This window comes from Elephas maximus, chromosome 13, assembly GCF_024166365.1.
Source record: "Elephas maximus indicus isolate mEleMax1 chromosome 13, mEleMax1 primary haplotype, whole genome shotgun sequence".
In the NCBI taxonomy this organism is placed as follows: Eukaryota; Metazoa; Chordata; class Mammalia; order Proboscidea; family Elephantidae; genus Elephas; species Elephas maximus.
The window spans coordinates 100,978,939-100,993,095 of NC_064831.1; the positions used below are offsets into that span (position 1 = coordinate 100,978,939).

The 14,157-nt window shown below is 41.8% G+C and overlaps 2 long non-coding RNA genes across 2 annotated transcripts in view; one reads left to right on the plus strand and one right to left on the minus strand.

Moving 5' to 3' along the window:
* Positions 1-317, plus strand: part of LOC126057203 (uncharacterized) — a 31,397-nt gene extending 31,080 nt beyond the window's left edge. Inside the window, exon 3 of the long non-coding RNA XR_007512450.1 lies at positions 241-317. This is a non-coding gene — a long non-coding RNA (uncharacterized LOC126057203). The remainder of the gene's footprint in view (positions 1-240) is intronic.
* Positions 2-14,145, minus strand: LOC126057201 (uncharacterized). The gene is made up of 2 exons (XR_007512448.1): positions 5,391-14,145; positions 2-3,933 (listed from the first exon to the last, which is right to left on the minus strand). It is a non-coding gene; the product is annotated as an uncharacterized LOC126057201 (long non-coding RNA).
* Between the last annotated feature and the right edge of the window lie 12 nt (positions 14,146-14,157).

Here is a 14,157-nt window from a genome sequence, read left to right on the forward strand (position 1 = left end):
GTGCTTTTTAAATTTTTATTTATTTTTATTTTTGCAAATTGTTTCTCATTAAACAATTAATACACATATTGTTTTATGACATTGGTTGTCAACCCACGATGCATCAATACTCTCCCCTTCTCAACCTTGGGTTTCCCATTTCCTGTCCCATCCTGCTTTCTCATCCTTGCCCCTGGTCTGTTATGCCCCTTTAGTATGGTATACATGGTTGAACTATATGTATTACTGTTTGTTTTACAGGCCTGTCTAATCTTTGGCTGAAGTGTGAACCTCAGGAGTGACTTCAGTACTGAGTTAAAAGGATGGCATACTCTCAGGTTTCTCCAGTCTGTCAGACCAGTAAGTATGGAGTTTTTTGTGAGTTTGAATTTTGTTCTACATCTTTATTCCAGCTCTGTCTGGGACCCTCTTTTGTAATCCCTGTCAGAGCAGCTGTAGTGGTAGCTAGGCACCATCTAGTTGTACTGGACTCAGTCTGGTGGAGGCTGTGGTAGTTGTGGTCCATTAGTCCTCTGGACTAATCTTTCACTTGTGTCTTTGATTTTCTTTATTCTCCATTGCTCCAGACTGGGTGGGACCAGTATACTTGTCTTAGATGGCCACTCATAAGCTTTTAATTTAAGATCTCAGATGCTACTCACCAAAGTAGGATGTAGAACATTTTCTTTATAAACTATGCTATGCCAATTAAGCTAGATGTCCTCCGAGACTGTGGTCCCCAGCCCTCAGCCCAGTAACTCAGTCCCTCAGGAAGTTTGGATGTGTCTATGAAGCTGCTATGACTTTGCCTTGGTCAAGTTGTGCTCACTTCCCCGGTATTCTGTACTGTCTTACCTTCACCAAGTTACCACTTATCTATTGTCTAGTTAGTGATTTTTCCCTCCCTACTCCTGCCCTCCCTCATAACCATCAACGGTTGTTTTTCTGTGTGTAAACTTTTCATGAGTTTCTACAATAGTGGTCTCATACAGTGTTTGTCCTTTTGTGATTGACTTATTTCACTCAGCCTAATGTCCTCCAGATTCATCCATGTTGTGAGATGTTTACCAAATTCATCATTGTTCTTTATCCTTGTGTAGTATTCCATTGTGTGTATGTGCCATAGTTTTTTTTATCCATTTATTTGTTGGTAAGCACTTAGGTTGTTTCCATTTTTTTTGCTATTGTGAATAATGCTGCAATGAACATGGGTATGCATATGTCTATCAAGTGACAGTTCTTGTTTCTCTAGGATATATTTCTAGGAGTGGGATTGCTGGATTGTATGAGAGACATTTCTGAAATGGTGTCTATAGAACTAGAGGAACAACTTCACCAGCTGCAACAAAAAAATCCAACAGCCCAACCCATTGTGGTGGCTGTCTTTCTATTTAAGGGTCAAAGAGGGACCCCTCTATACAGTGTGCAAAATAGGTCAATATCATTTGCTCAAAGGCAGGGTCAGAAACAAGATGTCTTTGAGGTTCCCATCTTAGGCAACTCGGTGAACAGAATGTTTTTCAAGAAAGTGTAAAAATGGGATTGAAATGCAGACTGTAGTCATGGAACTAAACTTCAGTTGGACAGTATACATCTCATTGACTTCAGGGGCATTCCAATCTGATCACCTGAGTTGAAGTCCTTTGACTGTGAGGGAATCATGCCACCTGGTGCTGTGTCTATAACAGGAGTGAGTGTCCCTACCACAATCACATAGGGACAACACTCTGAATATTTATCTGGAGCTTTGTATAGCTGTGTGTGTTGCTGGGTGCTAACCTTCACCAAGGGCTTGCTGGGCCTCTCTTCTCTTTTCCAGCACCAGTGCATCATCACAGAATTAATCCGCATATAATGAGGTTAAGTTAATTTACCTTGAAGACTCCTTACAGCTGTCCAATTTTATGATGGTTGGGCACATTGATAATGAGGCACTGTTTCAGGGGCAGGCAGTTCCCTGCTGCCATGGTTGTTTACAGCTGATTCTGTTCTGATTGGTCAGTGCCAAGTTGTTAAATATTTGACTATCATCTCTGGAGGTTTTAAAGCACAGTGCTGGCTCTGTTGATTGTAAAATAAACTAGAATTTCTGACTTGTAGGGGCTCAGGCTAGGAGAGACACCAGGGGAAGGAAAAGCGAAGTCAACAAAGGCTCAACCAGGTAAATTCAGCCCCTTTACCAGCTGCAATGAAAAAAATCCAAGTACCTAACCCATTGTGATGGTTGTCTTTCTATTGTGCAATGGGCCAATGTCATTTTCACAAAGCCCTCTCCTCCCATAAAGAAATTGTGGTGTTTTGGTAAGAAGCACAATTTTCCTGTCAGTATATAAATTTAGGATGGTTAGCTGCAGTCTCCTGGGTTTATGTGACCAATGGCTCAGCAATGTGATTTTAAGTCCTGTATTATCTCAGGGTTTTTTTTTTTTTTTATTATCTCAGGGTTAGTCTCCTTTCTGGTAGAAAGGCTGACTGTAATCTCTGGGGCTACTTGCTTCCTTGGTCACATTTTAGGGAAGAGTTTTGCTTTCAAAAATTCTCTCATGGAAGCAACCATGCTATTTTCCCAGGGCCCATAGTGAACATCTTGTCATATCTCACAGTCCCAAATTGGTTTTGGCTTGCCCTTCTCCAGGTCACTCACTGTGGAAAGGCAGATGGCATGACCCTGATTTGCTTAGACTAATCAGTGCTTATCCCTGGGGCTGGGCATTGTTTTGGGGTCAGCCCCTCCAACTGGATAACAGCCATCCATTGAGGGAAGAGTGGCCTGGATGTTTGGGGAGAACTTGAATTCAGGGAAACTCATTTAGGCTTGTGTAACATTTCCTAGTTTAGAAATAACTTCTGCATCTATTCGATTTTCCCAATAAAAATGCCCTATGTGTAAGTAGAGGGGTGAGCTTCCTTTGGTAAGGAAGGTGAGGGAGCTATCAAAGTTTTGTTTTTTCACACAGGTGTTGTTGTTGATAGGTTCTGTCGCATCGGTTCCAACTCATAGCAACCCTATGCACAACAGAATGAAACAGTGCCCGGTCCTGCGCCATCCTTACAGTCGTTTTTACGCTTGAGCTCATTGTTGCAGCCACTATGTCAATCCACCTTACTGAGGGTCTTCCTCTTTTCTGCTGACCATGTACTTTGCCAAGCATGATGTCCTTCTCCAGGGACTGATCCCTCCTGACATGTCCAAAGTATGTAAGACACAGTCTCGACATTCTTGCTTCTAAGGAGCATTCTGGTTGTACTTCTTCTAAGACAGATTTGTTTGTTCTTTTGGCAGTCCATGGGTATATTCAATATTCTTCGCCAACACGACAAGTCAAAGGCGTCAATTTGTCTTTGGTCTTCCTTATTCGTTGTCCAGCTTTCACATGCATGTGATGCAACTGAAAATACCACAGCTTGGGTCAGGTGCACCTTAGTCTTCAAGGTGACATCTTTGCTCTTCAACACTTTGCAGCAGATTTACCCAATGCAGTGCATCTTTTGACTTCTTGACTGCTGCTTCCATGGCTGTTGATTGTGGATCCAAATAAATTGAAATCTTTGACAACTTCAATCTTTTCTCCATTTATCATGATGTTGCTCATTGGTCCAGTTGTGAGGAATTTTGTTTTCTTTATGTTGAGGGGAAACCCTGGTGGCTTAGTCGTTAAGTGCTACGGCTGCTAACCATGAAGTCGGCAGCTCAAATCCACCAGGCGCTCCTTAGAAACTCTATGGGACAGTTCTACTCTGTCCCGTAGGGTCGCTATGAGTTGGAATCGACTCGACGGCAGTGGATTTGGTTTGGTTATGTTGAGGTGCAATCCATACTGAAGGCTGTGGTCTTTCATCTGTATTAGTAAGTGCTTCAAGTCCTTTTCACTTTCAGCAAGCAAGGTTGTGTCATCTGCATAACGCAGGTTGTTATGAGTCTTCCTCCAATCCTGACACCCCGTTCTTCATATTCTAAAAGCAGAGAATACCAGAAGGATGTTTACCTGTGTTTTATTGACTATGCAAAGGCATTCGACTGTGTGGATCATAACAAATTATGGATAACATTGTGAAGAATGGGAATTCCAGAACACTTAATTGTGCTCATGAGGAAATTTCACACGGTGGGGGGTGGAAAAGCAGTAACTCTTAAGGAAGGAGAGCAAAAGGAGAGTCTACATGTTGTCTGATACATGAAAGAAAAGACTTCAAGAAGGTCTTGTGGGCAGAACGAAGGGGCAGGAATATTTCAGGAATGTGAATTTTCTCTAAGAGGTTGGGGTATGCTGGTATTGAGGCAAATTGGGATAGCCTGGGAAATAGGAGTAAGTGAGGTGGTAGGTGGTGAAGAGGACATGGTTGATTTATATACTGTATGAGTAGCCACTGATGGACCCTAAGGAGAGGAAGATTATAGCGGTTAAAATGTCAGTGTTTAAAAAATAAAGAAACCTTAACAGGTCACAATCTTGAGTGGCACTGTGGCTGGGGCCACACAATACACTAAATTCCTGGTATAACAAATGCAGCAGCTTATTTGAAAGTGCTCATGTAAAGGCGGCTATGGTTTGAAGGATGACAGAGGCAGGGTTAGGGATTTAGGACCTTGGGAAATTGTCGCTAGTCCCATCCAAGGGGTTCTGTGGCCCACCCTGCTGTCAACCTATCTGAGGATGCTGGAGAAGGTTTCTTTAGCTCAGCATCCAGGGATGGATGGCTGACAGCTGATGTGCCCTCAGCAAAGGTATCTCCACCTTTTTCTCCTCCTCCTTTCTTTCTTTTTTTTTTTTTTAGAATTTAGGAAGTCTCATCTTTGAATAAAGTCCTTGTATATCACACTAACAGAAAAGGGCCAACTTCTGCAAACTGACCACAGATCCCATTCTTGACAGATTCATTCAATAAAACTACATAGTATCATTTTTAACCACTCTACATGAAAGTTCCCCTATCAGATTATACTTCCAAATCCTGTATCTCTATTAATAACCTTATTAAAAACCTCCCCATCAGCACCAACAGGGAGATTCCCCCCTAAAAAAAAAAAAATCAGTTTTTGTCAAGTTGATTTCAACTCATGGTGACCTCGTGTGTCAGAGTAGAACTGTACTCCATTCCCAAATAGGGTTTTCAATTAATAATTTTTCAGAAGTAGATCTCCAAGCCTTTCTTCCAAGGTGCCTCGGGGTGAACTTGAACCTCCAACCTTTCAGTTTTCAGCCAGTTAACTGTTTGCACCACCCAGTGGCACCAATTTAAGAAACTTCAACATTTGTGACTGAAAAGTAAACTCACAGAACTTTCAGCCCTGCCCCTGCCAGTTCAGCTCCTACCAATCATGGTGTGTGGCCTTCAAGCCCCCTTCCCCTTGAGGCGGACCATCCTCAGGTGAAACCTGGGCCTGTAGTATATAAGAAAAAACCACCCACCCCCATCCTTGGAAGAAGCACTTGACTGCCAGGTTAAGTAACTTGGCAACCCATAGAGTTCTTAGCCACAAACGCCAGGGCTCTGGAATGGAATCCTGTGGTCTCAGTACCCACAAGTCACTAGGAACCCTCGAGGCCCACTGGCAGATCATGGCCACCTGGCCCTGGGTAGACAGAGAGATGTCAGATCTCCAGACTCAACTGGATACCCTGGGGAGGTGTCACCAGCCAAGCAACCGTCGAAGCTAGTTGGACAGCCTTGGAAATCAGAACAGATGCTGTTCCAAATTTGGAGAGAGAAAAAAGCTCATGGAGACAGAGAAGTCCTACTCAATTCTGTCCTTCAACTGGAAAGAAGAGAACTTGCTGAAAAAGTAACTCAGTTTTCTGGAGTTTATAAAGAAATATGAAGCCAACACCTGGCTAATGGAGCAGAAAGCCTTTTACAAACGAAGCCACTTGAAGCTCTGGAGGTCAGAGCTGGCGCATGCCCACCTGCTGGGCAATAAGGATCTGGTCAAACGGCTCACTTCCAAGGACATGTTCTCCAACTATGCCAGCACCTTGGTAGATGAGAGTGAAGCAGCTGTGAAGGTGATAATTCAGGAGAGTTTGGGAGAACAATATGCTCTTCAGACTCAGCTTGGACAAGAACAGACTCCACCCAACTCTCAGGAGTGGTCCACTTAAGTAAGCGGAGGCAGCTTCCAGGGTGGCCCTAGAGGTCGACTCCAAGGAGGAGAGCATGAGGTCGGCTCTGGTTTTCTCTGCAGAGTCTCTCAATCATCCAGAGCATGAAGTGCCACCGAGAAAGCCTCCTGCTGACAGCAGCCTACCATGGGCCCAGAAAGGGCTTGTGAAGGACTTCTGCAGTAGGTCCTCAAGCACTGTGCACAACTGTCTCCTAGATCCAGTCACTGGAAGGAAATCAAAAGGTAATCTTCTCAAATACATTGTGTATGGTGACACAGGTGTGGAGCACCCCAAGAAAAAAAGTTCAAGACCCAGGAACTTCCTCTATAGCCCAGAGGATGTAAAAATGGAGCCAGCACTGCTGACACAGATCCAGGCCATCCTCAGGCAGGGACTTCTCAACAAAGAAAGGGCGAAGGATCTGGTGGAGACAATCAGAAGCCTCTGGCAGCCCACATATTTTCTCTCCCAAGATGCACCTTCCAAGAGCCCTTTGGAGAAACGAGGCAGAGAAGCATTGCATGCCCTGGGAACTGGAACACACACCGCAGGAAGCAGGCAGAAAATTGTTCTCCATGAAACTGGAAAACAAACTGGAAGCAATTCCATCACTAAGAATAGACACTGTTTTTTCTAAGGCATCCTTCCCCTTCCCACCTTTATCATTCAGCAACAACTCCTTAATACTTACCAAATAAATGTCTTACCCCTGGCCTCAAGACTGCTCCTGAACTCAGGGAGAAGATGCTTTCCTCTTTTATGAAAACATGGCAATTAAGGCAGGACTTAACAGTAAGAAAATGGACCCCAGCACTGACCAGGAGCCCTTCCAATGAAGAAAGGAGCAGCAGCTGGGGGCGCCAGGGTTTCTTGAAGTTTTAACACCAGGCTTGACCTCCAGACCAATCAACAGTTTTCTAGGAAAAATATCTAAGAGGAACATGATTCTGAAAAACTTTTTGTAAAAAATGATAATTTGGGGAATGTTAAGAAATGGCTGGGGGAGGGAGCAGGTTTGGGGAAGCTCTAATTTCTTAACTTTTTACAATAAAAGCAATCAAATAAATGAGAACTAGTTGCCTAGAGAACTAGGCGGAAGCTCGCTTTCCTTCCTGCTTCCAAGCAAGCCCTAACAAGTCTCCTCATATCAAGTTAAATAAGGAGTGTGGACTTAAGCATGCCCAAGCTACAGTGGTACATATAAGTGCAATGGCCAGAGTGATCTCGGGCAAAGTGCTTCACAGCTTGTGACCTAAGTTTTCTCATCTGTAAAATGAAGGGTGACAAGATGATCTTTTAGGTCATTTTTATCCCTAAACCTTCACGATCCAATTACTTTAACTTGTTGTTCACAAAAGTAGATATTGGGTGGCTGATGTTCTGCAAAATAAAATACCTTCAGACTTTTTCTAATGTGATATATGATATAAGGCAACATAATTAAAAATTTTTCTATCCATTAGGTGGTCATGATTATACATATGTGTAAAGGCCTGGCAATCTACTTCTAAAAAAATCAGCCAATGAAAATGCTTTGGATCACAGCGGTCTGATCTCAACCTATCATGGGGATGGCATAGGGCTAGGGGCAACACTTCATTCCATTGTGCATTGGGTTACCATGAGTTGGGGCTGACTCAACAGCAGCTTAGTAAAAAAAAAAAAAAAAAGTAGCTCCCAACAAATATACATATATATGGTGGAGCTTTTATAGTTAAATGAATAGAATAACATAGGGTTCTTTGAATATTATTTAACTCTGTATCTTTCTAAATGTTTAAGTCCCATGATGACAGTTTAAAGTAACCTGAGACAGTGGAATTTGTGTCATAAAGTGCTTGAAGTGAGGCCTGTCTGCAGGCAGCCGCTTCTATCTCCTGTCTCACTGTAGGGGGTGTGTGCTATCCAGCCGCTTCTATCTCCTGTCTCACTGTAGGGGGTGTGTGCTGTCTCACATGCCTGTCTGCATCTCGTGTGGATGCATGTTCATCTTATTTCCTCTCTAGGCTGGTTGCACAGACGGTTGACAAGAGACAAAAAGCCACCTTTAAATGGGTAATGAGATTGCAAGTATGGTGTGGTGGAGGATGCAGAAAGGAGTGGGATGGAAAGCCTCATAAAACTCCTCTTATTTAGGAAAACTTAATTGAGCTATTCACCACTTTCTTAGGATAGGAATATATGGAAAACAAGCTTATTTCCCTCTTACTGGTTTTCTGAACAAGCTACATTCATAACAGCAGCATGTGTGTGTTGGGGGCAGGGGGAGGGTGGTGGTTAGGTTGTCCCCGCACAGTGGGGAGAAGGAGCGTCTGAATGGCCAAAAAGGTCCATTCAGGACTCCTCTTTCCATACAGGAGCAACTCTAACACTACCTTCTACTTGCAGTTTCTGTGGAAGTCTAGAAGTCTCACTGACAGATCAGATCATTTGGCTTTTTTTTTTTTAAATTATACTGTGTTTTGGGTGAAAGTTTACATAGCAAATTAGGCTCCCGTTTAACAAGTGCTATACAAATTGTTCAGAGACATTGGTTACATTTTCACAATGTGTCAACATTCTTAATAGTTCCATTCTGGATATTTCTAGTAATCTGGTTTCCCTGTCCCCTTACCCTTTCATCTTTGCTTTAGAGTAATTCTTGACCATTTGATCTCATATAGATGATTTTTTAAAGGTAGGCAGTACTTATGAGAAATATTCTTTATTATATGAGCCAATCTGTTATTTAGCTAAAAGGTGGCCTCAGGGGGTATTTTTGATTCAAGGTTTATGAAGTATCTCAGGGCATCTCTTCTCAACCAGTCCAGTATGGACTTTTTAAGAATTTGAGTTCTGTTTTATATTTTTCCTCCCATTCTATAAGGACCCCTCTAATGTGGCCCCATCAGAATGGCCATTAGTAGTAGCCAGGCACCATCTACTTCTAGTCTCAAGGTAGATGAGGTTGTAGTTTGTGTAGACTGTTAGTCCTGCAGACTAGTATCTTCTGAGTCTTTGGTTTCCTTCTTTCTCTAATGCTCCAGAGGAGAACAGATTGATAGTTGTATCTTAGATGGCCCCTCATAAGCTTTTAAGACTCAGATGCTACTCACCAAATGAGGATGTAGAATACAAACTTTATGAACTATATTATGCCAATTAGCCAAGTTGTCCCATGAGACTGTGGTCCTAAGGCTTCAAACCCAGAAAATCAATCCTGTGAGGTGTTTGGTTATGTCGAAGAAGTATCTGTAACTGTGTCCCCTATGTGCTTTTATGATATACATAAATATATATGCATATACACACACATATATATAGATACATGTATATATGCACATGTATATACATATCTATAGATATATATGCGTACGTACGTGCTGAGCAAATAAGCTGAGAAACTGGACTATGTGAAGAAGAACCTGGGAGATATTTTGGGTTCAGTTCTAGGCTACTGCAATAAGGTGAATATTGCAATAGAGCTAGTCACATGAATTTTTTTGTTTCCCAGTGCATATAAAAGTTATGTTTACACTATTCTGTAGTCTATTAAGTGTGTGATAGCATTATGACTAAAAAATAATGCTGTTTCATTAGGTGCAGTCAAGTTGGTCCTGACTCATAGCAACCTATGCACAACAGAACAAAACACTGCCCGGTCCTGTGTCATCCTCACAATTCTTGCTATGCCTGAGCTCATCTCAGCAGCCACTGGGTCAATCCATCTTGTTGAGGGTCTTTCTCTTTTTCAGTGACCCTGCACTTTACCAAGCAGGATGTCCTTCTCCAGGGACAGGTACCTCCTGATAACATGTCCAAAGTATGTGAGATGAAGTCTCACCATCCTTGCTTCTAAGGAGCATTCTCCTTTACTTTTTCCAAGACAGATTTGTTGCTTCTTCTGGCAGCCCCATGGTATATTCAATATTCTTTGCCAACGCCATAATTCAAAGGTATCAATTCTTCAGTCTTCCTTATTCATTGTCCAGTTTTCAAAGGATATGAGGCAATTGAAAATACCACTGCTTGAGTCAGGTGTACATTAGCCCCCAAAGTGATATCTTTGATTTTTAGCAACCCATACTGTAGGATGTAGTCTGATCTTCATCAGTGCTTCAAGTCCTCTTCGCTTTCAGCAAGCAAGGTTGTGTCACCTGCATATCACACATTGTTAATGAGTCTTCCTCCAATCCTGATGCTGCGTTCTTCTTCATATAGTCCAGTTTTTCTGATTATTTGCTCAGTATGCAGATTGAATTAGTATAGTGAAAGGATGCAACCCTGACATACACCTTTCCTGACTTTAAACCATACAGTATCCCCTTGTTTTGTTGGAATGACTGCCTCTTGGTCTATGCACAGGCTGCTCATGAGCACAATTAAGTGTTCTGGAATTCCCATTCCTCACAATGTTATCCATAATTTGTTATGATTCATACAGCCAAATGCCTTTGCATAATCAATAAAATACAGGCAAACTTCTGGTATTTGCTGCTTTCAGCTAAGATTCATCTGATATCAGTAATGATATCCTTTGTTCCACATCCTTTTCTGAATCCAGCTTCAATTTCTGGCAGTTCCCTGTCAATGTATTGCTGCAGCTGCTTTTGAATGATCTTCAGCAAAATTTTACTTGCATGTGATATTAATGATAATATTTGATAATTTCTGCATTTGGTTGGATGACCTTTTGGAATGAGCACAAATATAGATCTCTTCCAGTCGGCTGCCCACGAAGATCTCTTCCAAATTTCTTGACATATTTGAGTGAGCACCTTCACGTGCTGCATCATTTTGTTGAAGCGTCTCAATTTGGTATTTTTTCAATTCCTGGAGCCTTGTTTTTGGCCATTCCCTTCAGTGAAGTGCAAATTTTTTTCCTTCAGTACTATGAGTTCTTGATCATATGCTACCTTCTGAAATGGTTGAACATTGACCACTTCTTTTTGGTACAGTGACTCTATGTATTCCTTCCATCTTCTTTTGATGCTTCCTGCGTCATTTAGTCTTTTGCCCAAAAACCCATTGCTGTCAAGTCAATTCCTACTCGTAGAGACCTTATAGGACAGATTAGAACTGCCTCAGAAAGTTTCCAAGGAATGGCTGATGGATTTGAACTGCTGACCTTTTGGTTAGCAGTTGAATGCTTCAATATTGCAATTCAAGGCTTGAATTTTTTCTTCAGTTCTTTCAGCTTGAGAAATGCTGAGCTTCTTCCTTCTTGGTTTTCTAACTCCAGGTCTTTGCACTTTTCATTATTGTACTTTGTCTTCTCTTTGAAATCTTCTGTTCAGCTCTTTTGCTTCATCATTTCTTCCTTTCCCTTTAGGTACTGTACATTCAAGAGCAAGTTTCTGAGTCTCTCCTTACATCTATTTTGGTCTTTTCTTTCTTTCCTGTCTTTTTAATGACTCTTTGCTTTCTTCATGTATGGCATCCTTGATGTCATTCCACAATTCATTTGGTCTTCAGTCATTAGCGATGTGTCAAATCTGTTCTTGAGATGATCTCTAAATTCAGGTAGGATATACTCAAGGCTGTGTTTTGGTTCTTGTGGATTTGCTCTAATTTCCTTCAGCTTGAACTTGCATATGAGCAATTGATGGTCTGTTCTGCAGTCAGCCCCTGGCCTTGTTCTGCCTGATGATATTGAGCTTCTCCATCGTCTCTTTCCATAGATGTAGTCAATTTGACTCTTGTGTATTCCATGTGGTGATGTCCACATGTATAGTCACCGTTTATGTTGTTACAAAAGGGTATTTTCAGTGAAGTTCATCTTGCAAAATTTTATCATGTGATCTCTGAGGTCGTTTCTATCACCAAGGCCATATTTTCCAACTACTGATCATTCTTCTTTCAAACTTTCGAATTCCAATCACCAGTAATTATCAATGCATCTTGATTAAATGATCAATTTAGGATGGCAGAAGTTGGCAAAAATCTTCAATTTCCTCATCTTTGGCATTAGTACTTGGTGTATAAAGTTGAGTAATAGTTATATTAACTGGTCTTCCTTGTAGGTGTATGAATGTTATCCTATAACTGACAGCATTGTACATCAGGTTAGATTTTGAAATGTTCTTTTTGACAATAAATACAATGCCATTCCTATTCAATTTGTCTATCCTGGCATAGTAAACCACATGATTGTCCAATTCAAAATGGCCAATACCAGTCCATTTCAGCTCAGTAATGCCTAGGATATTGATCTTGATGCAGTCCATTTCATTTTTTGCAACTTCCAGTTTTACTAGTTTTATACCTCATACTATCCATGTTCCAATTATTAATGAGTGTTTGCAGCTGTTTCTTATTTTGAGTTGTGCCACCTCAGCAAATGAAGGTCCTGAAAGCTTGACTCCATCTGTCATTAAGGTTGACTGCTTTGAGGAGGCAGTTCTTCCCTAATCATATTATTTCTAAAAAAAATGATGTATATACCTTAATTAAAAAATAACTTATTGCTAAAATATGCTAACCATCATCTGACCCTTCAGTAAGTCATAATCTTTTTGCTGGTGGAGAGTCTCACCTTGATGCTGATGGCTGCTGACTGATCAGGGTGGTGGTCTGGAGGCTGGGGTGGCTGTGGCAATTTCTTAAAATGAAAATGAAGTTTGCCTCTTCAATTCAATCTTCCTTTCCTGAAAGATCTCTATGGCATGTGATGCTGCTTGACAGCACTTTATCCACAGTAGAACTTCTTTCAAAATTGGAGTCAATCCTCTCAAACCCTGCTGCTGCTTTTTCAACTAAGTTCATGTAATATTCTAAATCCTTTCTTGTCATTCCAACAATGTTCACAGCATCTTCACCAGGAGTAGCTTCCTTCCTAAGAAACCACTTCCCTTGCTCATCCGTGAGAAGCAACTTCTCATCCACTAAAGTTTTATCATCCCATGACTCACTAATGTTCTTAATGGCATCTGGAATGGTACATCCTTTCCAGAAGGTTTTCATTTTACTTTGCCCACTTACATCAGAGGAATCACTATGGCAGCTATTACTGTAGAGTCAATTCCAACTCACAGAGACCCTATAGGACAAAGTAAAACTGCCCAGTAAGGTTTTCAAGGAGTGACTGGTGGATTTGAACTGCTGACTTTTTGGATAGCAGCTGAATGCTTAACCCCTGTGCCACCAGGGCTCCAGTGGCAGCTATGGCTGCTAGAGTCTTATAAAATGTATTTCTTAAATAATAAGACTTGAAAGTCAAAATTACTCCTTAATCCACAGGCTGCAGAATGCATGTTGTGTTAGCAGGCATGAAAGCAACATTAATCTCCTTGTGCATCTCCATCAGAGCTCTTGGGTGACCAGGTGCATTGTCAATGAGCAGCAATGTTTTGGAACCCCCCCCCAAAAAAAACAAAAACAAAAAACCAAACCCGTTGCTTTAGAGTTGATTCCGACCCAGAGCAACCCTAGAGGACAGAGTAGAACTGTACTATAGGGTTTCCATGGAGCAGCTGGTGGATGAACTGCCAGCCTTTTGGTTAGCAGCTGTATCACTTAACCACTGTGTCAACAGGGCTCTAATATTTTGAATCTTTTTCTTTGAGCAGAAAGTCTCAACAGTGGGCTTAAAATATTCAGTAAACCATATTTTAAACAGTGTGCTGTCATAGAGGCTTTGTTGTTCCATTTACAGAGCACAGGCAGAGTAGATTTAAAGTAATTCTTAAGGGCCCTAGGATTTTCAGAATGGTAAATGAGAACTGCCTTCAGCTTAAAGTCACCACGTGCATTAGCCCCTAACAAGAGAGTCGCCTGTCCTTTGAAACCAGGCACTGACTTCTCCCGTCTAGCTATGGAAGTCCTCGATGTTATCTTCTTCCGATACAAGGCTGTTTCCTCTGCATGGAAGATCTACCGTTTAGTGCAGCCGCCTTGATCAGTCAGCTACATCTCCTGGGTGATTTAGTGCAGCCGCCTTGATCAGTCAGCTAGGTCTCCTGGGTGATTTAGTGCAGCCACCTTGATCAGTCAGCTACGTCTCCTGGGTGATTTAGTGCAGCCGCCTTATCAGTCAGCTAGGTCTCCTGGGTGATTTAGTGCAGCCGCCTTGATCAGTCAGCTACGTCTCCTGGGT